General features: G+C 42.8%; 2 long non-coding RNA genes across 5 annotated transcripts; one reads left to right on the plus strand and one right to left on the minus strand.

Annotated features, from left to right (window-relative positions):
* Window positions 1-1,597: 1,597 nt before the first annotated feature.
* LOC135307391 (uncharacterized) lies at window positions 1,598-16,078 on the minus strand. 3 transcript variants are annotated; one of them, XR_010368106.1, is made up of 4 exons: window positions 15,974-16,078; window positions 14,948-15,076; window positions 7,351-7,449; window positions 6,221-6,347 (listed from the first exon to the last, which is right to left on the minus strand). It is a non-coding gene; the product is annotated as an uncharacterized LOC135307391 (long non-coding RNA). The 3 variants fall into 3 exon arrangements; XR_010368107.1 differs by lacking the exons at window positions 6,221-6,347; window positions 7,351-7,449 and adding an exon at window positions 1,598-3,053; XR_010368108.1 differs by lacking the exons at window positions 6,221-6,347; window positions 7,351-7,449 and adding an exon at window positions 9,461-10,282.
* Window positions 6,055-20,165, plus strand: LOC135307392 (uncharacterized). 2 transcript variants are annotated; one of them, XR_010368109.1, is made up of 3 exons: window positions 6,055-6,286; window positions 16,789-16,868; window positions 19,458-20,165. It is a non-coding gene; the product is annotated as an uncharacterized LOC135307392 (long non-coding RNA). The 2 variants fall into 2 exon arrangements; XR_010368110.1 differs by lacking the exon at window positions 6,055-6,286 and adding an exon at window positions 16,168-16,490.
* Window positions 20,166-23,853: the final 3,688 nt, after the last annotated feature.

Genomic DNA, 23,853 nt, shown 5'->3' on the forward strand with positions numbered 1-23,853 from the left:
ACCCTCCCTTAGGCACAGCCAGCTGTTTTCTGCCAATGCCAGAGCATGTATGACAGGCATAACATAATATTAAACACATTTTATCCATGGGCTCTTCTGGGCTGTGTCTTCTGTGTCTGGGCTCCTTGCCAAACCTCTTGGCACATCCCTGCCTTTTGCAGCATCCAGAATGAATTGATGACTGAGACAACTTATATGATGGAGTAAAGTACCCTTACTGGAAGTGACAACTGTGCTCAGCTCTAAAAACTGGTGAGTTAGTTAAAAATCAATTTTCCCTATTAGCCAATCAATGAACTAAAGGCAGCTTAGAGGTCACTGGAGCAAAAATGTGTCCCCTGAGTCGTGAGCTGGGATCACAAACAGCCCAGAAACCAAAGCTCTCCACCCTGCCAGTGCTGAAGAGCTCCCAGTGCAAACACCCCTTTGTCTATAAAAATACACCAAACATGGCCACAGTGCTCTGGGATTCCAAGTGGACAATCCTGGAAAGAATTCCACTGAAAAGATTTTTATCCCTTTTTTTGCTCTCCTGCATTGCTTTCCACTTTGCTTAAAATGATCTTTACCTGGTGCCTTCTTTTCATGATAATCCTGGTTTTAGCCATGTCAGGTATAACTGATAACATGATAGAAAAAAAAACAAAAACAAAACCAGGGGAGGGATAAACCTGGAGACATTCTGAGCAGAGCATTTTCAGTGGGTGGGGTCCATGTAAAACACAGAAATCTCCGTACAAAGTTGAACTGGAGGATTTTTAAACCAAGTCTAGGCTTTAAAACCATTGCAGACATGAGAAAGGCACTGAATATCTGCACAGAAGAGCCACAAAAACACAATTTCCACTGATAAGCTGTGTTGCTGTACATAGGAAATTTTCAACATACACCACAGTGTAATTTATTTGCTTATTTCACATATTTTTACAATATGGAGACTAAATACCAAAGTATTTAATGAATGGGGAGCAGGCTTAGGCTTCTGACCCACATAGGGGCCTCTGGAGATTTTCTTGGTTAGATTTACTCTGTTCCTTGAGTATCTCATAATCTCAGAATCCCAAAATTTACAGCTTCAGAATAACTACAACAACATGAAAGATCCAATTAACCTCATTTAGAGGAACAAATCTTTGTAAGGGACAGGAATAAAAAGTAATAACCCCTAAAAAAAGGTGCTCCTGCCACAGCTTCCTTCACTGGTTATAGAATATTTTTTCCTCTTTTGTTTTGGACAACCACAGAATAACTGAGGAGAAAATGGTCCCATGGGAATTGGTCTTGAACACTGCTAAAAATTATACCAACTGCACAGCAAGCACTCGAGCGGCATGAGGATGAATGGAGGGGCAAAAATCTCTAATGCTCCCTGAAAGTTCTCTGAGGTTTTTTATGGAGAAATTCAAGCCCCTGTGTCTGCTAAAATATCCATTGTTGTGAGTGGTTTACCTCACAGAGAAGTTCAAATGCTCTTTTTATTTTGTGACAGGGCAGAAGTATTCACACCCATCAGGTTTACACACAGACAAAATCAATTTCTGCTTTTCTGACAAAACTCCATCACTGTAAAAATGCTCCATTAAGTGCCTGGTAATAACATTCTATAGATGTTTTATTGAAAAAACAAGTTTCCCTAAGCCAAACTGCACACAGCATGCTGGTAAAAATGGGAAATAAAATGTTCATGCAATGGAAATATGTCCAAACCAGAAAACACCGGTGTAGAAAACACAGACAAGAGCTCAGTAAATAAGTTTACTCCAGACTATAAACTTCTAGTGGTAACCAAGGAAAGCCTGGTTCAGGTGGTTGGCTGGGATGATATCAGGGAGATTGGCACCAGGAAAATGACCTTTGGTGCTGTTTCTCCTTGAAAGCTGTGCTCCCTTCTCATATTTACTCTGTCAGTAGCTCAGCTCCCAGAGGATCTCTGTCAATATTTTTTGAAAACATTTTTGTATGACTTTTCTTAACAAAAATTTATCTCAAACCTGCCAGATTTTTTCCACTGAAAGTACACTGGAAATATTTTGTCTCTTTTAATTGCAAAAAATATTTTGGTTTTGGAAAAAAAGCTCCATGTTTTCCACAGAGGAAAACAAACCTATTTTTGAGAGAGCTATCCCCCATCAGCTTCCTCCCACCCTCCTGGGAACTGAGCTATAGGGAGCACATCAAAGCAGACAGACCCTTCTCTCTAGTTGTAGAAATTGGTTTTGGTATTTTCTCTTACTCTGCTGACAATTTTCAAGCTGCTAGTTTAGTTTCTTTCTTCATCAGTTTTTCGTTTTCAGCATAGATTGTCCCTGTTCTCCTAGTTTATATTTCACTCACTTTTTCCCATGGTGATGATATTGTTTTCTCCTGTGTTGGTCACTGATCCTTGGCCCTTGCATTATTTCTTACCTGTAGTGAATGCCCACACAACCTTTGAATCCTTGAGACAGAAAACACAGATGTCTTTGTGGAGGTTGTCCAGGCTGTCACCTTTTGGATTTAGGAGTGTGTGAAGCCTGGTGATTAAATCCCTGCTCTTGTCTAAGGTCTTCAGTTTGCCACACTTACCTTTGTGACCCAATTTTAAGGGAATCCTTAACATTAAGTTACAAAACTCTGGATTATCTCACCACCTAGAGGTTTTCATTATCCCACTCCAAATCATGTACATATTTTTTCTTGTTTGGAAAGCCTTTCCTATTCAATTTACCCCAGGAAAACAGGGCAGTTCTTGAGGTAATCAGGCTGGATGCATTGAGTGGCACTGAGAAGCTAAAGATTAAGTTCCAGGGGATCAAGAGAGGTGCAGGGGCTGAGCTGGTACTGGTGGCTCTTGAAATCCTGGACTTGGAGCAACAACTTAGACTCATTCCAAGGTTGTAGAGATTATTCCTCTGGATATTGCACAATGCAGCAGACTGGGCTATGGAGTGCTCCAAGATCCTGTTTATTCAGTGTATAAAATTTACCTCTGGGGGCCCCAGCTGAAGAAAAGACAAAACAATCTTCCCCATAAAGTTTTACAGCTGCTCCAAGGGTCCTCCACTAAAAGCCTCCTTGTGAAAAAGAGAAGAAAAGGAAAATGCATATCAGTTCCCAGTTCTGAAGTGGGAGTAATCACATTTATTTTTAATTTGTTTTTTATTTAAGACTAATGCTCTTTAGAATAGAGACCACGGTGCCAGGGAGGTCTCTCATGATGTCCACAAGGGATTGCTAAGAAAACTTGGTTCAGAGCTGTATGTAGGATGAAAGAACCAACCCCTCAGCACAACCACCACTATGCACACCTCTGGATTTGCCCTGGCTGTGGAGGAATTGGCTCTGTCATGCTCAGGAGAATGGGATGGCACAGGAACGTGGCTGTGGAGCTGCATCAGGCTGCCTGCTCTTCATCAGCCAGGGGAATGATGATATTGACCCCTGTGGAGGGCACTCCCCTGCTGTGCCCCACCTTCAGCACCACATTATAGCTCCTAAACCCACACCCAGCTCAGGGGGGCTTGCAGGGGTTTTATTCAAGTGGCTACTCCAGGAAATAAAAGCAGATCTGCAAAATCACAGTGTATAATATATCAGAAATGGAATACAATTCTCAGGGGGACCTTCACTGAGGCCAGTGGGATGATTCAGGGGGATATGATGAATGGCTACTGCCCTTTTCTTCTTCCAAATAAACATTTTTGTCCCTCTCCACTGGAGCTGGGCAGCAGATGCAAAATTACAGCACAGAAAAAGAGCATAATTTGGCCATAAAAATGTTGCAATAAGTTGTTATATAACTGAAATGCCACCACCTTTAGTGCATCCACCCACTCATTTTACAACCAGTTAATATTTTTCCGAACTTACACGTTGTATTCTATCCTGCCGCCTCTGCAATCTTTTTGCCTATTTTTCTGCCAAAACCACAAGAATAAAGCTGTCAACATTGCAACTAAGCCATCTTTCTTGTCTGGCAAATTGTCTAGTGGAGACTATAACCTCCTGGCTGCTCCACTGCATAATGTAGGTATCCTGTCTTAACAAAACTGAATTTAAATATTCTTTAGATACAAGATATCTGCAGGCTTCTGTGCAGAATCAAGTTAAATATATTTCTCTGACATTTTTTTACTTTTCTCCAGTGGGAATGGCACAGACATTCATATTAAGCTGAACACGTATTGACATGCTTAGAGAGATGTTATATGGCTTTTTCAACTGAAATATCTCCAGATATTTGAACTGCGATAATAAATATGGCCAATCCTGAGGGAAGGAAGAAGCAGCAAGAAAATTCCCCAGAAGAGTGTGATTAAGAACTGAAGTGAGCCTCTGGCATACAGTAGTTATGCTTTGAATGTGATTGGGATTTATGATTTCAATTAATGCTGGAGCACAATTTTAGAAAGTTATTAGCAAGCTCCTGGCTGAACAGAACACAGTTCATTTGTGCATTCCTCCAGATTAGCTCTATCATTGTGTTGTTTACAAACACAAGGTTGGATCCTCTGAGATGTGTTTTGGGGAGGCACAGATGACATCTGCAAAGGAGCCACATGGACCAAAAATGTGGCCTCATCTGTGGGGTAGTTTTTAGTGTACTGGAGAAGCTGTAATTTTACATTGGAGAGATCAAAAGAACGAAACTCATAAGAGAAGAAAGACCAACCTACTTTTCTCTGCTTTTCCATGTTGTGTCCCAAGAAAGGCTCTGGGCTGTGTGTTCATCTGATGTGAATTTGCTGGACGTACATCACCAAGGAGCTGGGCCCTGCTGAGGTTCACTTACAATTTACAAACTAACCAAGGCCTGATGTGACTGTCTGTGTGGGCTTGTGCTGCATATATCTATATACATTTACATTAATTTATATATTGATATTAATTGGTATTTATATATTGATAAATATAAACATGTCTCAGCTTGCCTTTTTTTTTTCTTCTATAGACACAGCTCTCCCCATCTGCCTCCAGATTTCAGAATTTCAATGTCATCTGTATTTGGTAAGGTCCTGTCACCTCAGGCAGGGTCTGCTTGTGGAGCTCTCCATGCTCTGTGCACCCACAGAGAGCCCAGGAGCTGCAGTCTGGGTCCTAAACTTGTCTTGGCTCACTGAGCTGAATAAAGCTACTCATAAAGGCAAAGAAAATCAGGTGCAAGCAGCTGAAGGCTTGGAGATTAATGAAGCATTTGGGAGGGAAAGCAGCAGAGTTTTCTCAAAGCAGTCCTGCCCCAGACAGCTGGGGAGGGGCACAAATGCCCAAATGCTGCTGCCACTGGCAGCAATGACAGCAAGCACCAGAACCTTGTCCTGCCCTGGTCACTCACTGTCCCCTGTTTCACTCAGACCTCTTCTGCAAAAAGTAGTAAAAGGCCCTTGTTCACTTCTGTCAGGTACTAACAAATATTTATTCATGCCTCATTATGTAGCTAGGTCAGTGTAAATACTTTGGGTTTCTAAGGATGGCAACAATCATTCTTTCTCAGAAGAAATATCAAGATCTCCATTTAGACTGGGTCTTACATAAATCCTCTCTCTCTGGGTTGAAGAAGGAATGCAAGGGACAGCAGAATTACACCTCCTTGTTTTCCTGTTGCCAGCACTGCAGTATTTCACAGAGCAGTTTTCTGTGAGAAGCATTTTCCCTTTCATTTCAAAGAGCAGCATTTCAAAGTCTGGTGCCAGGCTTGAACCAACACTGTGGCTGCCAGCACATCTCACAGCCACTTTGGCAAAACAATATCTGCCAGTGAGGAGAAAATCTCACTGATGCTCAGGCACAACTCTGTGACAACAATACAGTAATTAACTTTTGAAACCAACCATTTCTATCCACACATAACAAGAGTAGCAGAAACCTTGCACCTGCATTATCTGCTGTGTCCCTGAACCAAGACATGCAAGTGGTTCAAAATTTGTGAATTAAGATTAACTACAGAGTACACAGCTGATCTGTGCAAAAGAGATTCTGCTTTAATATGTTACTTGTGATTCCTGTCAAGGTTGTGGGAGGTAAAATCTCTGAAAAATAATCACTTCCTTAGAAATTTTGGCATTGTGAGAAGCATTGTAGCAGAGAGCCTACCTTCTGAAGATTTGCTTTCAGTGGCTTCACATGTGTCTTACAGTTCAGCAAGGTTCCTGGACACAGCCTTCATAATTTTGGAATCTCCACCGAGGCTGTGAGCATGGAGAAGGAGGGAAAGAGGCCAAAGGCAGCTCTGTTTCCTTCAGATCACAGCATCTCTGTGCCTGCTGCCTTCCACCCAGAGCAATGAGAGGCCCAAGACAGAAGTTTTGGTGTAAGTTGAGAAATTTTTTGAAGTGTTTCAGGGGTGTCTTTTGTTTTACCTGACAGAGCCACTGGAAATGGAAAGGAAAATGAAAACCACAGCTTGTGGGTGCTCTTCAAGCTGATGTTAGTCCTCCATAGCCTCGAGCACGTTCTTACTATTACTCTATATTATGTTTTACAGTTTCAGAAAATTGTGAGTAAAATGTGTTTTGGCTTGTTTGTTTTTCCATATGTCAAAGGCAAAGCTTTCCCCTTTGCTTCCATTGAATCTAAAACTGACAAGGCTGCTCTTCTTTAACAAATCATAAAGCACCTTATTCTGCCAAGACATCTTTGTTTGTGCACCAGCCACATCAAATGCAGTTAGTGCAGGGCTGGGAATACTGTTTATAGTTAACCACAGCTGCAGAACTAGCAGATGGAGCAAAGCACATTTTTGTTGAAGATCACAAAAGTAATGACTACTGTTCTTTTCTTTTTCATTTTTAATCTGTCATTGCTTCATGATGGAGTTGCAGATTTCGTTAGAGACTTCACAGACTGGTACAGAAACCACAGTATCCATTACATTTAATTATTCCCCCATTTGTTTAAACAGTGAGTGATTTTATTAAATTGAATTATTTTCCTCTGCAGCTTACATGAGAAAGGGGCATTATAATTACAATCAGGTTGGCATTTTAAGTTATAACATTTGTAAGCTACAGCAACATTTTCCAAAGCCCTGTAGAAATTACATGCATATTTAAATGCCAACAAAATTTGTTCACATACCAACTTTAAAAATTCTCAGTTCTGTGAGCTGAAACTGAGATCCCAGCTGAGAGGTAACAAATAAAAATGACCAAGTGGGCTGCAAAACCTGCATCCTCTGAGAGCCCCCAGAGCAGAGACAAGGACGCAGTGCCAAGGAGAGAGCAGCAGGACTGGGGCTGCTCACTGTCACCCAGAACAATTCCTGCTGGCTTAACTAAAACCAGCAAGCAAAACCATGAACAAGAATTAAGAATCTTTAGTCTTTTCATTTCTAGCAGCCTTTCAATGGAGTATGCTACCATTGGTCTTACTCACCAGGATTTGAGGTCATACCACTGCTCTCACTCTGATGAATTTCCCCTTCTCTTTGCACTGGACCTTCCACACCTCCAGCTTCCATACCCACACCTAAAGCTTCACAGAATCCAGATCTGAGGACCTGATCAGTCCACAGGTTCCTCAGAGGAGAAGTGGAGGGTCAGGGACTCAGGGGCTGATCTGGTGACCAGGACAGGACCCAAGGGAACAGCAGGAAGCTGTGTCAGGGCAGGTTTAGGCTGGATATTAGGAAAAGGTTTTTCACCAGAGGGTGGTGGAGCACTGAACAGGCTCCCCAGAGAAGTGGTCATGGCTAATCAAACCTATTGCCACTCCTACATAAAGCACTAAGCACCATGCACTCATGGTCTACATGAAGGAATGAGTTTTGTCAGGGCTCTTGCCACAAAACACATCAGCAAAAATATTAATTCCATTAAGGATGGGATGATTACCTCTTGTGCAAATGAAAGTGGGGATGAATAAAAGGAGTAACTGTGTGATGTGATTTCTCACTAAGGCTAACAGAAATGTGGGGTGACAAGCAGCTTTTTTCTGATTGATATATCAAAAGAGCTTGGGGTGCAGGGACAGGGAAATAAAGGTGAGTTTGGCAGGACAGTGGACAAGAAGAGGGATTTTATTGCAGCTCTGCTGCTGCCCAGCTGCTTTCATTGGATTAAAAGCCCCAGGGTTCCTTGTGCCATGCTCTGCTCTCCTGTTTGCTCAGCCTTTGGGACAGGAGCCTGCAGGCTCTGAGCCTTTCCATGTGTCACTGCTCCTGGCAGAGGGTCCTAAAAACTACAAAAACCTCCCCAAAACTCACACCCAATTATTAAAGAGTTCTGATGATGGCATTGACACATTCCCAAGATGCACTTTTAGAAAATATAACCTGCAGAAATAGAAAATATAACCTGCAGAACTGCTCTGACAATGGCACGCACAGGGGATTTATTGTGTGTGCCATGATTTCATGACCAAGTCTGTCAGTGCTTCAAAGAACAAATCATTTTAGTCTTTTAAGTCCTCAACCAGATGAAGATGTTGAGAAATAAATGCCAAATGACATCAGCCATTGCAGCTACAGCCAGAGTTGAGTGTCTGTCTAGGGCTAAGGCTTTATAAAACTTGAAGGAAATGAGCCATGGCAAGCACAACCATGACAATGACTATAAAATTCTTCATTGCAAGTTTGTCACTCAGCCACTGGACAAGAGCCACCAGGATCAGTGGTGGGAGCCATCTCTGTGGGCAACTTTTACTAGACTGAGATCTATTGCACTGGTCAGGGGAGGCGAAGACGCCCCAAGCCTCTCTCCCCCAGAATTACCCCAAAGTGCCCCTTTCAGCTCACAGCAAGCCTGCAAATGTTTCTGCACCAGCCACGTGTCCCTCCATGACAAGAGAAACCTTTGCTCTCCATTTAAAGAAGCTTTAGCCAGCACCAAATAAAGACCTTTCTCCTGAATAAGAAGATAATGTATAGTGCAGGTTCCTTCCATGAGGAGTATTTTCAAACCTGAGTGTATTTCTCTGCTTGAAGGTACTGGTATCTTGAAGAAAAATGGGAGACATTTCCCAGACTCAGAATTACTGGGAGCTGCTAGGATTGAGACTGTGAAACCAAGGCTCTGAATGCACAGCATCAGATCTGCCAGCAAACTGCTGCTCTGTGCTGTCCTAGGGATGCTCAAACCCAGCCCAGACAGTCACTTAACCAGAGGCAAGATTGCTTTGCTGTGAAAAATAACCTGCCTGCACCTCTGGCCTACAGTGCATGGCTTATATCCAATATTAATGTGTTATTGATGTGAAGATTCACACCAATGATAGTCATAAAAAAAGGTGGGTCTTTTATCACCTGATGGATTTGAAGGAAGAGTGAATCCTCCAATCTCTCTGTGCCAGGCTTTCCCCCTCACCATGCCTCTGACATGCACATTGCAGCTCAGCCAAGTGAGGCATGAAGCACCACAACTGCCAAAACAATTTATTTTAATTAATTCCACAACCCAACTAAGGTAGCCCCACTGTAAGAGTGGGGGAAATGCTGAAACCCTGCAACAGTGTTCCAAATACAGGTTTAGAGGTTTAGCCAGGTAGTTTTTACATCACATAAAAGTTGCTGAGTAGCAACTGCATGATCTCTTTGCTCTGTAGAACGTGGGGATGAAAAACCTAGTAGAAGGCTGAATCCATTCATCAGTCTAAGATAATTTCTTGCAGAAAGATGAAGCTTTCTTAAGCATCAAAAAAGAAGAAAACAGCATTGGGGTCAAAACATTCTCTGAAGACTCATGGAATTCAGACACAGTAAATTCCTTCTGTTTCTCCTCCTCATGACAACATTTGTCACAGACACACTCAGCCTACATCTCTCTGGATAATAATCTCTGTGGTGTGAATTTGGTTTGCATTCTAGCAACATGTCCTCAGCAGATATGTCCAACCTTGACTAAACCAAAGGAATAAAAAAAATCAGTGGATCTACATCCAACTGACAAAAAATTCTACATTTTTCTTCCCACAGACTGCTTGCAATTGCCACCCACTTTCTAACTTTCCTGTTTTGAATCAAGAAGAGAACACAGTAGTCAGAGAATCAAATTACAAAATAGTGAAATAAGTCAGAAAACTGCAAAACATCAGTCAGAACAGAACATTGTCTGTGACACAGGAGATTTTTGATGCCCCATTTTCATGACAAAAAAAAAAAAGTGCAATCCTAGTAGCATCCCGTGTTTTCACAATGCACTGGTGAACTGAGTGACTGCAGTAATGAGTGCTGGGCACTTCACCTGTCCTCACTTTGGACTTCACACCAGGAACACAGAAAGGGCCAGAGCAATTCTGCCAGAAGGAAATTGTTCTCTCTGAAACGAGCACGTATGCAGCAGAGAAGGACAAATCCCTTCCATGTAAAAATCTGTAAACAATGAACCCAAATCAGTCAGTTTAAAACTATTTGTTTTACTTCTGTGTCTAATAGGATCCCCAGTGTTTGTACAAGCTTGGCTTATCATTTTAAAGCATCTTTAACTCAGGAATTCTAGAAATCAATCAAAAACTAACTCAGTCTCTAGGGCAGATAAATCTTAGAGGACATTTATGGAACTCTGTGCTCTTGAAATAAAATCATCTTATAAATCCACATGCCAAAATGGGCCACCATGTATCCACATTTAATGAGGTCCTGGTAGACAAGCTGGCATAGGAATATTTTCCAATTAAGATGTTTAGGTGTGTCTTTATCTGATATAGATAAACAGACATCAGATATTTATATCAGCTGTAGTTACAGAGAAAAACACACTTTAATTTATTAAATGGTCCCACTAAAAGTTTTATAACTGCACAGTGTTATGTACATGCCATGAACAGCCTGAACATAAGACATCATCAACACGTTCTCTAAAAGTGTCATTTTAAATTTGAAAATAATTACTGGTACTACACTTTATATGATTTTAAATAATTTAGGACTTCAGCTAAAACTTCAATGCTCTCTTAAAAGTTATAGCTCCAGTAATTTCCAATTCATAAAAAAAACAGCTGAAGGCTTTATTTTGCTTTGGGCTCCCAAATACTAAGAATTTCTCCTTGAAGAAGGACTTAAAGGGGTCTGGGATGAATAACAGATATGTCTGATTTATTGATACAAATACCTTATTATTATTGATACAAATACCTTACAGAAGTATTTGTAAAATAGAGTTGATTATTATTGGCTACTGTCAGATTATTATTGTCAGAGGCATCCCCAGGTCTCCAGGTTAAGAAGGGCAAATGTATTTCTAAATTTCCAGATGTATTTCTTAGCACTTATGCATGTTTTTAGCTACTTGGAAGTGCTGTCAGGGAAGGGACTCCTTGAAGGAGCAGTGTGGTCTTCCACAGAGCCCAAATCAATGGCTCTGGGAAGGGAACCTCTGATCCTCTCACAGGACCAATGCAGATGCTTGGCAAATTTGCTCCTGAAAACCTCCCACAATAGAGTTTCTCATCTCATATAAGCTGTTTTTGCTTTCCCCACGTTCCTGATTTGCAGGAAATCACCACAAGGATGTGCAGCACTGAGAACAGCTCCCAGAGCCCTGCTGGAGGGATGCTGCCTCCTCCCCTCTGCTGGTGCCTGCCAAGGTCACACTGAGGGACAGGGGGATGGAGAGCAGCATCCAAAACCTTCCACAAAATACTCAATTTTATAAACTCTTTCACAATAGGCATTTCCAGAAGGTCAGAACTCTTGCCAGTGTGACTCAAGCTGGGAACCCCAAAACGCAGCCCCTCAGAATGACACATTCCCCTGGAGATGTCAGCCAGGCAGTGCATCATACATGCTCAGGGAAGTCAATGCTCATTGAGGCAATTAAATATCATGCTTTATATTGCTGTCACTTGTAATTTAGTTATGCTGGAAATGAAGAATGGCTTGTCTATGCAATTGCTATCATAAACATCACCGAGTCTGTGTGGAAAGATTCACAATAAAACACTAAGTTGCCATTATCTCAGTGGCAGGTCTGTCCTCTCACAGAGCAGTAAGTAATAACTCTTTCACATTTGCAAAAGAAAGCAATATTTGCACTGCAAGGATGTGTCCTGTTAGTTTGAAAATAATGTCAATAAGGTGCTCTCCTTAGAAACATCTCCACCATCCAATTGTTTCCCAATCACAATTCATTTTCTCAAGGACTGCACTCTGCTAGAGAGTAGGAATGATCCTGCTCTCATAATTACTGCTCCTATGTGCAAACACTGACAGCACAGAGGCAATTCTGCCTGATTTAGCCAAGTGAAAGGTTAATGCTTGGGAGCTGCAGCCAGAATATTTCTTCCAGCAGGAAGACATTCATTGTGCAATAAAACTTTCTCCCCAGCTCCTGTTGAGCCCTTGTGCCAGGGCTTGGCTAAACATGGCTTCAGAGAGACAGAAAGGGCTGGCACACAGGGACAGGAGCCTCCCTGGATCATCCATACCTGAGATTGCACAAAAAAATTCCCAACAATCTGTGAAAAATCTTTAACAGTTCTGATTCCCTTTTCTGTGCTGAAATGTGCCTTCCTGGCACTGCACCAAGAGGGATCTAAGATAAAAATAATTACATCTTATCCAATCCAAGAGGAATTTCAGCCAGAGACAAGATATTTTATCAATTATTGGTTTGAGGTTTTTTTTAGTCTGTGGCCTCAAATACAGCACTCTCACAGTAACAAGGCAGTTAGTTCCTGAACACTGGTTTACACCTTTCAAGATGCTCCATTGAAGGAAAAGCACTCAAGGGAGTCCAGTTACAAATTTCTTAGTGGACAGTTATTGATCTTTCTCAACTTTTAAGGTCATCATTGAAAGATACTATGTATTTATCACATCTGAAACATACTAGAGAAAAAGACTAGATTGAGTGATTTAAAAAAAGAATTTAAAAAAAACCCCAGGTTCTTGTGCTGTCCCAGACTAGAAATAAATTGAATCAACAGCCAGGTTATATACCACACACACTGGCAGCCCTCCCATATCACCTGGTGCAGGTACAGAGTTAGTCACATTCACCCTGGAGCTGCATTCACACAAGACCCACACTGAATTTCAGATGCTGCCTTCTTAGGAATCCAATCCTGTCCTTTGGGAGGTGAAGGATCCCTTGGGATTTCATTCTAATCAACATTTCTTCAGGCAGCAGGAGATCTGTGGTGCCCCACGTGGGATAATTTTGATCTTTAGAGAGCATTATCCAGTCCTCTAAAACCCCTTTGTGTTGTGTCTCACACTGAGAATCCAAGAATGGATGGAGCTCAACACTCCTTATTCCCTGGCTGCATCCTGAAAGGCTAAATCACATCTTGCCTTGGGAAGCTAATTCAGGCTGTTGTAAACCAAAATAAACCAGGGTAGAGGTCTCATATTTTGCTATGTTTATTGAAATTCTCAGCATCTTTCCAAGGAGGTGATGCTCTCCTTTGATAAAAGGCAGCTGTGATTGCAATAGGTGTTAGGTGGCTGCCTGGTGCATCAATTGCTCCATCCTTCTCCAGCGAGATAAAGTGAAGGGAATTGAAGCTGCTAATGATCATGCACATGAATACATTAGGAAACAACCAAGTGAGTCCTCATGTGCATGTGCTGCAGCACAGCTGTGAGCAAAATGAGCTTTTTTTTTTTTTTAACAGTAACACTATTTACTCTGCCATCAGGCCAGTATTTTTTTATCATTCTTCCATAGCCACTGATAATTACCTAATATATTTTGTAAACTGCAAGTCTGTTTTCAGAGCAGAAAAGGCACTTAGGCACAGATTGACTCCAATTGGCTTCGCTGGCTGCTCCACAGAGGAACAGCCATCATATGACTTTTAATCTCCTATGAAACAAAATGATTAAACTGTCAATATCAGGATGAGCCACCATGACGGCCACCCTGATGGAATGGAGCCTCCACACTGCTCCTAATAATATGTATGCAAGGAATAGATTTTTCTTTATAATGCATGTAATTAGAGTACAGGACAAAATGTTCTGTTCAAATTCATGACATGCACAACTAATAGAGAAGGAGAGAATGAGGCCCTTGGCTATTTATTTGCATGAAAAGGCTCTAATATAGGGTATACTTTAGAGAAATTAGTTTTTAATCTAGGTGACTAGATGAGATTTTAACCCTGAACTGGTTTGGAGCTGACCTGGGAGAATTTATGCAGTCATAAATGTGATGCCCTGGAAGCCAGACGGGTGTCACTTTTTCATTAATTTTTGAATATCTTGTGCAGTCAAGGGGAGCAGAAAATCAGTCTTTTTAGAGGCTCACCTTATGTGAATTTGCTCTGGTGAGACTGAATCAAAAAAAAAAAGGCAGATAGAAATTTTAGAAGGAATATATTCTTTGTAAATTTGGGCGTTGGAGGAGTTAGGTACATTGATTCAGCAGTGATTCCCCCTGCTTGACCTGTATAAAAGCAAAACCTACAGCTGTAGCTTTCTATGAATACATTAAGTAGGGCAAGTTACTCTCCCAGCACAAGTCTATTACAGACACTATTGCTCTGCAATTTTAACATAACTGATCCAACAAGTCCTTGAAGGAGCATTGCAGAACACAACTGCTGCTTAAACAGCACTGCTCATTTAATGGCTGATACAGGAAATTTGTGGTTTTTACTGTAGATTTTGGATCAGGTCAGGGCACACACCTATCATCCCCTCAGAAAAAAGAAACTTTGAGCACATCTGAAAAGGACCTGCAGCTCCACCACCTCAAACCTTGATGAATCAGTGCTAGCAGCATGAAGTACGGACAACAATAATTTCTACTGTGTTAAACCATTAAACAATTGCTCATTCAGCATCTTATTAGCAGCTCTCAGCTTGAATCAGGTCCTGCAAGTTATTTTTATACAAAAACAACTTCTTAAATAATCAGCAAGGACTTGGGAGGCACCCCAGTCGTTGCTGGTGGTGTTTGAGGTGCTGGCTGACCCTGGACAGGCATCAGGACTGGGATTTTTGCTTTCCCTGTTCCTTTCCCCCCAGAAAATACATACAAGTTCCAGCAGAAGCTCAGACTCCACCAATTCTAGAAATTCAGCATCTCACCCTTGGGAGTGCACAGCACAGCTCTGGCCACCACTGGAACCAGCAGCCAAACATTTCACCCAGGGAAGGAGCAGCATAATGAGCACAGAAGCCTCACAGCACTGAAGGACATGCAGACATAAATTATTCCTGTAAAAGTCACCACATTAATTAGGGAGAATGCATAATTTCTTTCTGGTTTTAGGCTTTGAGGAGGGCAGAGAAGAAAGAACCTTTGATGAGTGGGGAAAGGCAAGGGCAAAGTGTCTTCCAGTGGCTTGATGAACGAAGAGGTCACAGCAGCAGGGGAAGCCAGGGTTTCAATGCTGGCTGATGAAAAGGGAGTTTCTGTGAGAAACTGCAAGGTGGGAGCAGGCCAGAGCCACTTTGGACTTTGCCTGAGGCTTGGGCAGTTTCAAAGACAATCTATCCATAAATTTCTGTGCTAATTGGTAAATCTATTCTTTTGGGGGAAGCCCAGCTTCCAGCATGCCATTACTAAAAAGTAATAAAGTTTTTTCCAATATTTGTCTCTTATTGAAAAGTCTTCCAAGTCAAGTTCTTCTGGAGGCTCATATAATGAATGTTTTCACAAATGACTGTCCAGAAAACTGTGTCAATTCTCATTCACTTTCCCAACTTTATCTTTCAGCATTACCAAGTGTTTTTCTAAACACACAAATACATATTTTTAATCTTGGAAAATAAAAGCTAATAAAGACAATAGACAATTAGAGAAGATAATGCAATGATTGATTCCTCATAACATCAGATGAGGAAGGTGAGTCCTGAAAGCATTTTATCCTTCTTGGGGAATTGAGTCAAGTCTTAAATAAGAAAATAAACCCATATAAAGAACCTCAAAAATTACTGTGAAAGAAAGATAAAGACTCTTCCCTGATACTTTATCTGAGAATGTGTGAAGAGAAGGGATAAAACTAATGTGTGGGGTATTGAAACTATGTGAATTCAGAGGGAAAAAAGAAATTAGGAAAATAAAAAGAAAAAAGAAAATAAATGGGAGAACAAAAAGAAAAAGGGAAATACCTGGAATATTTGTTGTTCAGGCATTGTGAGACCTACAAGTACCCAGAGCAAGGCTGACTTATTTCAGTCAGACCAGCAAGCCCCTTAAAACACATCCAACTCCTCAAGCTGCCTTTCTGGATTCAGCTTTTATAACAGGCAACCCATGAAAACTCAGTACAGCTGATTTCCATCACCTGGGTAACTCAGAGCTGACACCAGCAAAGAGGCCTCGTTACCAAGTCCTTACACCTTTGACAATATCTTTGTGTCTGGGACTGTGTGTTCCCAGGTCAGTGCTCACCCTCTACTGCTCTGGAGAAGAAATGTAAAAAAGAAACCAACAAAGTTACTTGTGAGCAAATCGACATTGTGCAGAAACCTGTGGGCATTCCCCTCTGATCACATGTGCTGCCCCAGCCTGGGAAAGGCAAAAAATACCTCCTGGTTGTTGTGAAAGCCAGAAGCAACAGCTCTGTGAGCAGCTCGAGGGCTTTTCTGAGTGCTGAGCACATCTGCACAGCACCTGGCACATCTGGTAATTTCCTGCACTCATCATGCTTGGGCCACTTGGCACAGCTGGATTTTTGTTTTGTGTTTCTGTTCTATAATTCTATGATCTTGGCTGTTGAAGATGGGAAATGCAGACAGAAATGCTTTTTGGAGAATGGTAATGAGGGGCCATAAACACAAGTTCATGCATTCCTTGTATCCCCAGCTTCCTTCATGGGCTAATTACTATTCAGGCTCATGTTTTGGTTTCTGAGCAGTTGGGAAACTTGTTGGAAGGTGTATGCTGAAGCTACAGTGTCTCATTATGCTACTTGCTTCCTCAGTTGGAAAAATCATCTCTGACAAGCCACTTTCCTGGGTGCAGAGCTCAAAAGACGCCAAGAGGCTTGGGGCTTGATGAAAGGTATTTGATGTCAATTGCATTTGACATATGCGGGTTTGATATGTTCCTGGCTTCTAAGTGATGCCAAAAATGCAGTTTATGAGAATAATATAAAGGCAGAGGACAGAGATCTAACCTCCTTCAGATAATTGCTCTGAGTTGTTGCAAGGTGACCTTCATCCCCACACAGACAGCTTGTTGGTGAGTGCAAAAACATTTATCTCTCCCAATTTTCCATGGGCACATCAAAAACAGCCTGTGCTGCTGAAAAAAAGCATCTCTGACCCTGCATCTGCTGTGCAGGTGGGTGAGATGGTGGCCTTTATCCAGGCACAAAGGGAGCTGTCCTCCGGCTTCCCAAACACTTACTGTCTGCTAGTTCCTAGTCCCCTTGGTAAGACCAAAAATTTGGTTTGCAACAAGAGAGACCTGCAGCATGAAACCTTCCAGAGGTGTAAATCCAGATCTCCTGTCAGCCTTGTCTTTCTGTCAGGCAGGTGTCAGGGATCTGGGCACTGACAAACAGGTGCTGATGGCCAGCACAGATCCCTTGTCCTCAAACAAACAGGGAAGGAGGCTGTGAGAGCTGGATCCTGCTCCTGACACCCTGCACAGCCCCACTCCTGAGTGCATCCCCTATCAGAGGTGTGATTTCCCCAGCTGAGTCCTGAACTGCACCAAGAACTGGTTGTAATTAAACTCGAGGTGAGGCAGGGCATTGATAACATGAAAGCTCTGGGTGTCTGTGCTGAGCTGGAGGCTCAGCCTCTGCCCTGGCACACACAGACACACACCAAGGGCTCCATTCCCTGTCCTGCCTGTCCCCAGGGCTGAGGAGACACTCTGGAAAGGGCATGGAAGTGGAAACTGGATTTTCCTAATTCCATAATGTCATTTTTCTGCTCAGGGGACACATCTTCCCTGTCTGCCCTGTGCCAGCACCACTCTGCCCAACACTCCAGGCAGAGCTGGCAGCCCAGTGATCCCAAAACCATCACCTTGTCTCCAGGGGGAGGGAAGGATCCCCAGCTCTCTCCTGCCTGCAGGACTCCATCCTCCTGGACAGCCAGAGGAGGCTCAGTCCCTGTTGTCACTGGAGGGCTGGCTGCCACCTCAGCAGCTCTCCCTGCTCCAGGAGAACCCTCCAGGGAGCTTGAACAGCCATGGTGAGAGCCCTGCAGCTGGGAGAGCAGCCTTGGGCATGTCCTGAGGAACGTGGCACTGGCTGTTTCCACATCCCAGTCACTCCTGATGAATTTGCCCTGCTGATTCCTCAGTTGCCTCCTCTCACAGTCCCTCCTGGTGTCCCTGTGCCCAGGTCAGGCTCAATCCCATGCTGGCAGGAGGGGGCAGTGCCCAACAACCACCCTTAGACCTTGTTCTGTGGCAGGAAAAGTGATCTCATCCCTTGGGATGAGGCTGAGGGAGGCCAGGAGCTCTGAGTTTGCCGTACCCACCCTGACCCAGCTGGGTGGACACCTGGCACAGGCTGGGGCAGCACACAGAATCTTCCTGCCTGAACATCTGGATATTTCCACGGAATTTTGCTCCAAGGTAAAAAAGAGCTTTTCACACCATGCTCCCTAATGTAGAAATCAACAGGAAAAAAACAACAGGCAAAACTAGCTTCTCTTTTACTGATTCATTTTCCTTGGTGTCAAAGCAGCACAGGTCCACAAGTCAGGAATATTAATGATGTCCTGTGTGGGCTGGGCGGCACTGACAGCCCCAGAGAATCTCATCAGCACCAGGAGGGAAGAGAGAGTGAGTGTGTGCCTGCCTCTGCTCACTGAGCATTTCCATAGGTGTTTTCCTGCTTCCAACAGTCCAGGAGTGACCTCACCTCTCCCCGAATGTCATCAGCTGCAGTTTGCTCTCAGCAAATTGCTTCGCTGCTTAATGAGGGCAATTTCCATGCTTGCTTAGATTTTGCATCTCTTACTGTTGGGGCCAAAGTTAATCTGCCCTTCCTTTGGGAGGAATACCTCCTGTGCTTCCTCTGGGAAGAATACTTGCTGTCCTCCAGCTGTCCCTGCCCACACAGAGCTGCCTGCTGAAAGCCCAGCTTACCCTGGTGAGATGCAACTGCTCCCAGAAAAGACACAGGCAGTTTAAAGACGTTTTTGAAGCCCAGTTCACTTAAGAACTCTGGAAAACTGCTGCCCTAAATCTCACAGCTGGAGTCTGGATGTGGCTGGGATGGACCCACAGCTGCTTTTTAAAGCCAAGTGGAAACACCACAGCACACTTCAGAATCAAGCCCTGTACATGCCAGAAGTGGTACTGCATTCCAGGGATATTTTGCTAAAATCTCCAGAGCAGGAAATTGCTATTTTCTACTATAAAATTCAAAATTCTAGCCTGTTTTTGCAAGTTGCAATTCCCAGCTATTCAAATTCATTTCTTTTACCCATCATTGCAGTATTTTACTGAGAGTGTGTGTACTTGTAAATGCTACATATCATCCAGCTGTTCCAGTTCGGTTTGGGCTAGAAATTACATGTGCACATAATAAGACATAATCCTGGTTTGAGAGATGCAGACAGACAAATGGTAGGGTACAAAACTCCAAAGTGGAACTGCTGCATACATTTTATTTATTTCACACAGGTCCTCCAGGAGCTGTCCAGCTGGAAATGCAAACATCAAACCTGGAGATGACTTTTGAGAACACAGGCCAAAGAGAACGAGCAATTTGCCAAAGACACACAGGGAATTTGCAGGAGCACCAAGAATGGGAGCAAGATATCTGAAGTGAAATTTAAAATGCTTGTCCTAACACTCTCCCTCGTACAACACTACACTGCTGATTGTCTGCTTTCTTTCTTAGATATCTCACTCCAGCCTCTTCAATATCTTTTAATGACATTAAAAAAAAAGCAGGTGCTTCTATTTATGAGTAAGAAACTTTCTTAGAAGTTCACAAGAACAAAAAAAGCAACGTGTGTTCCAAGGCACAGTAAGATTTCTGAGCAAGCCTTTTTTATTATTCAATTTAAGCCCAAGTAAAATATATAGCTGTTTCAGATTTGGCTCCTCTCTGAAACATGCCTTGTAGAACAATGTTTCTCTCCCCCTGTAATTCTGACTCCACAACACCAGTTTTATTTGCCAGGCCTGGCAAACAATGATCTATCCATCCATGTCATGCATATTATGTCAAATTTATTACGACAGCTTTCCAGCATATTTCCAGTCAAGGTTTCATTCTTCTTACAGATTCTGCAAATGAGCAACAGTTTTAGTTACAAATGCCTCCCCATGAGGCAGCACTCCTGACAATAGAGCAGAACTTACTGTATTTCTTGCAGAATTGTGACACCCATACAACCAATCATTGTGACACACTGCTGAGGAACACGGTTTTGCTCTGTGGTTGATATATTCCCAACTCAAAATGAACAGGAGGGGTACTGGGAGTCATTCAAGCCTTGATTAGTACTTGGCTGGGTCACTCATACATCTTCATGGCCCGACAGGAGAAGACAACCCAAAGAATCAGATGCCCACAGCCAAGGCCCTGAACCTTGGGAGAGGTTTGACCTCAGGACAAAGGATGTTTGTGGAAATATGAATATCAAACATGCATGGAGCAAACCATGGAGCAGAGAGAGCTGCAAGGTGCTCTTGACAAATGGTGGCAGTGCTAATGAGTGCCTGGACTAAATGATTCTGTTCCCTTTTTGTTGGAAAACACTCAGAGCTTTACTAGCTCTGACCCAGCAAAGCTTTAGCACCTGCTTAGAGTGAGGCTCACGTGCAGGTAGATAAATGAACTGGGGTTCATCTGGGCAGGAAAATGCCCTGCCTGGTTCTTCCCATCTGGGGAAGCACTCAGTGCCAGTGGAACATTATTTTCAAAGAGGAAATGAAATTCAGTCCCAGCTTTACAATTCTCAGCCATGAAACACTGCAGAGACCAGCTCTGAGCTGCATCAGGAGTAAAAGAACTGTCACAGCAGCCCCCCACAACACTTACAGACCTTTCTTACCTGCTCACAGCACTTCTTCTCTTTCTGTGCCTGGGAACCCAGCCATGCTCTCACCTCCCTGGTTTTGCCTGCAGAGGAGCCTGGAGCCAGCCCTGCCTCTCCTGTCTGCTGGACAGCTGTGTCCAGGCACCAGGCAAGGGAAGAAACCTTTGGGAAAAGCTGGTTTTGCTCTTGCTGAAGGATTTCCCAATCCTTCCAACACTGCAAACCTCCATGCAAATTGTGACAACCCTGGAATTTCTGTTGGCAGAGGGTGAAGAGGGGGCTCTGTGCTTGGAGAATTATTCCCCATTCCAGCCTCTGCTGCTCTGACAATCTGTGTCTCACCAAGAGCACAGAAATGCTGCATTATCAGCATCAGAGCCAGAGAGGAGGATTAATGTGATTAGTCATAAATGGACCGAGAAAAACTCATTTTGGAGTTTAAAGGAGTTCTGTTGGAGAAGTTGCAAGTGCAATGATATTGAGCATCCAATAACTATTTAACCTATTCTGCTTTGGAAGTTTATACCAGCAACTGAAAAAAAGCTAGATTTAAATAGCTGTCAGAGAAAATGAAAAGGCTTCACAGCACTAAAGGTCTGAAGAAAATAAATGCAACCACTAAGGGTATTTTTTAAATCATGGAAAAATGACATTGAATAAGCTAACAATGGTGCATTTCATACAACAGTAAATAGGAATATCACTCTTCAGCTACAAAAGAAACCAATGTCATTTGGCAGATAGCAAACTGAGGTACAAAGAAATAAAAAGGGGTTTTGTCCTGGTACCCCAGGAGAGCAGCTGGGAGCCAGGAACAAAAGGCAGGTGTGGACAGAACCCCAGTGCCTTTCTCATGAGCAGCTCTGCCCATCCACACAGCTTGGATGCTCAGGAGCTCAGCAGAGCTCAGGGCTGAAGGGGCTGAGCCCCACGGCACGGGGTGAGCCCCCAGCTCTGGTCCCACTCCAGGGGAAGCTCTCCCTCCTCAGAGCCAGCCTGCAGGATCAGGACACAAGGGCTGACACTGCTAACCCAGCCACAGGGCAGCACTGACTTTATCTCCCAAATCCCAGCCCTCTCAGGAGCTGGAGAGATGTTCAGCACACTGGGAGAGTCGCTGAGCCTGTGGATGTGCTTTGAGGGGTGCCAGGGCACACGGGGTGGGCACAGCCTGAGCTGTGAAGGGGAATCCACCAGGTCAGACCACCCAGCTCTAAGCCAGGGGTGCAGCTCACCAGCATCAGCTCTCCAGAAAAAACAGCACCAGGGTCTAATCCTACAGCAGCAGCACTGGGTGACAGCTCTGAGAGCCAGGTCCAGGGGACAAGGAGCTCTCCCAGGCTGGTGTGAGCAATGAACTCCTCTGCAGGCCCCGGTACAGCTGGAAGTAGGTGAAAGTCAAATAAACCTCTCAGAGGTAAAAATGAACTAAAAGACCCCATCAGCACCTATCCATGGCCGCTCAGGGAGCACAACTTCTCCCTCCCATCTGTGCTTACAGCAGAGCACACGCTGAAGTGGATTCCTGCTGTGGGATGTGTTTGCAGAGCCGGGCCCGCAGGAGCCATCGATCACTTCCATGGGTAAACAACCTTGTTTTTCACCAGGCACAGAATGCATGGATGCAGAGATGCAGGCTGGGAGCTAGAGGGTTTTGCAGCCAGCAAATTCAGGGAATAACTTCGCTATAAAGTTAAAAAGAAAAAAAAATAATTAAATTATTAAAAATTAAAAAGAAAAGAAAAAATAAATATGGAAAGAAAAATGTTGACTCCACCTCTCTCTGAAATCCCTTGGAACCCAACAGCTCCTTGTCCAATCAAGGACAAAGAGCAGCTTCCAAAATGTAACATCACATGTTGAGTACAATTCATGCATCCAAAATCTTTTTATCGAAACAGAACAGTAGCAAAAAATTCCAGGAAAAATAATAGGCATTGGCTCTACCACAGGAAAACTCAGGTTTTGTCACATGAATCAATCAAACCAGGACAATATTCTTTGGTTTCAGTATAAACTGCTATTTCCTAACTTTCAGTGAATAACTTCCATTCCAAATGGTCATTTATCTTCAAGAGCAAAAATAAGTCTTCAACCACAGTACTTCAAGTGCAGATTATTTTCTTCAGAGGGAAAAAAAAAACAAGTCCCTTTTCCAGTCACCTGTGAGTAAAACAATTTTCTTCCTAATTCTAGAAAGGACTCTATTGAGCAGAAAGCTACCTGTGGCTGCCAGACCATGGATTTCAGGTGGTTTAAGGCTGGGTTTTTTGGTTTTAGTTGATATTTTTTGGGGGTTTTTTTGTGTGTGTGTGGTTTTTTTTTTTTTGTTTTTTGTTTTCTTTTTTTTTTGTGTGTGTGTTACATTTAATTTTGTGGTTTCTAAATGTGGTGGTATGTAAAAGATCAACATTTATAATTAAAATCCCATTAATGGAAACTTAAATAATTCCAGGGTCAGGAATGACTACTAATTTGCTGAACATAGCCAGGATCATTCAAAATATTCCCAGTTTCTGAAACAATGGAGAATTCTTGGCCCTTCACAGGACTTGCCTTTGATGGTTTTTTGTTGTTTGTTTCTTTTTTTATTTCTCCAGATTTTCATATTTTTGGATATTTCCAAGACTGACAAAATTTCCCAGAGTATGAGAGCTACAGGAAATCAAGGCCAAGGAAAATCCATTAAATCCATGTTTTCATATAGATGTTTTTTTCCTTCAGCTTCAGTGAAAGCAGCAGATTGACCTCTCACTTTAGCAACCACTGAGTATTTAAGAGACCATCAGGAATTTAACAAGCCAAGTGCTTTATTTATCCCATAATTAAAAGCTGCCCTTCCCAGAGGGCACTCCCTTCCCACTCCCTTGGACACATAATTTTTTTCAAAATACATATCAAGATGCTATTTTCTCTTAAATCTCCTTTAAACTGTCCTGGGTGCAAGTCTCTCACACCCTGAGCAAAGGATGTAGCTATGTTTTGGTTATCCCTTGCTACACCAAAATTGCAATGTGTTTAAACAACAA

Source organism: Passer domesticus, chromosome 9 (genome assembly GCF_036417665.1).
Source record: "Passer domesticus isolate bPasDom1 chromosome 9, bPasDom1.hap1, whole genome shotgun sequence".
Classification (NCBI taxonomy): Eukaryota; Metazoa; Chordata; class Aves; order Passeriformes; family Passeridae; genus Passer; species Passer domesticus.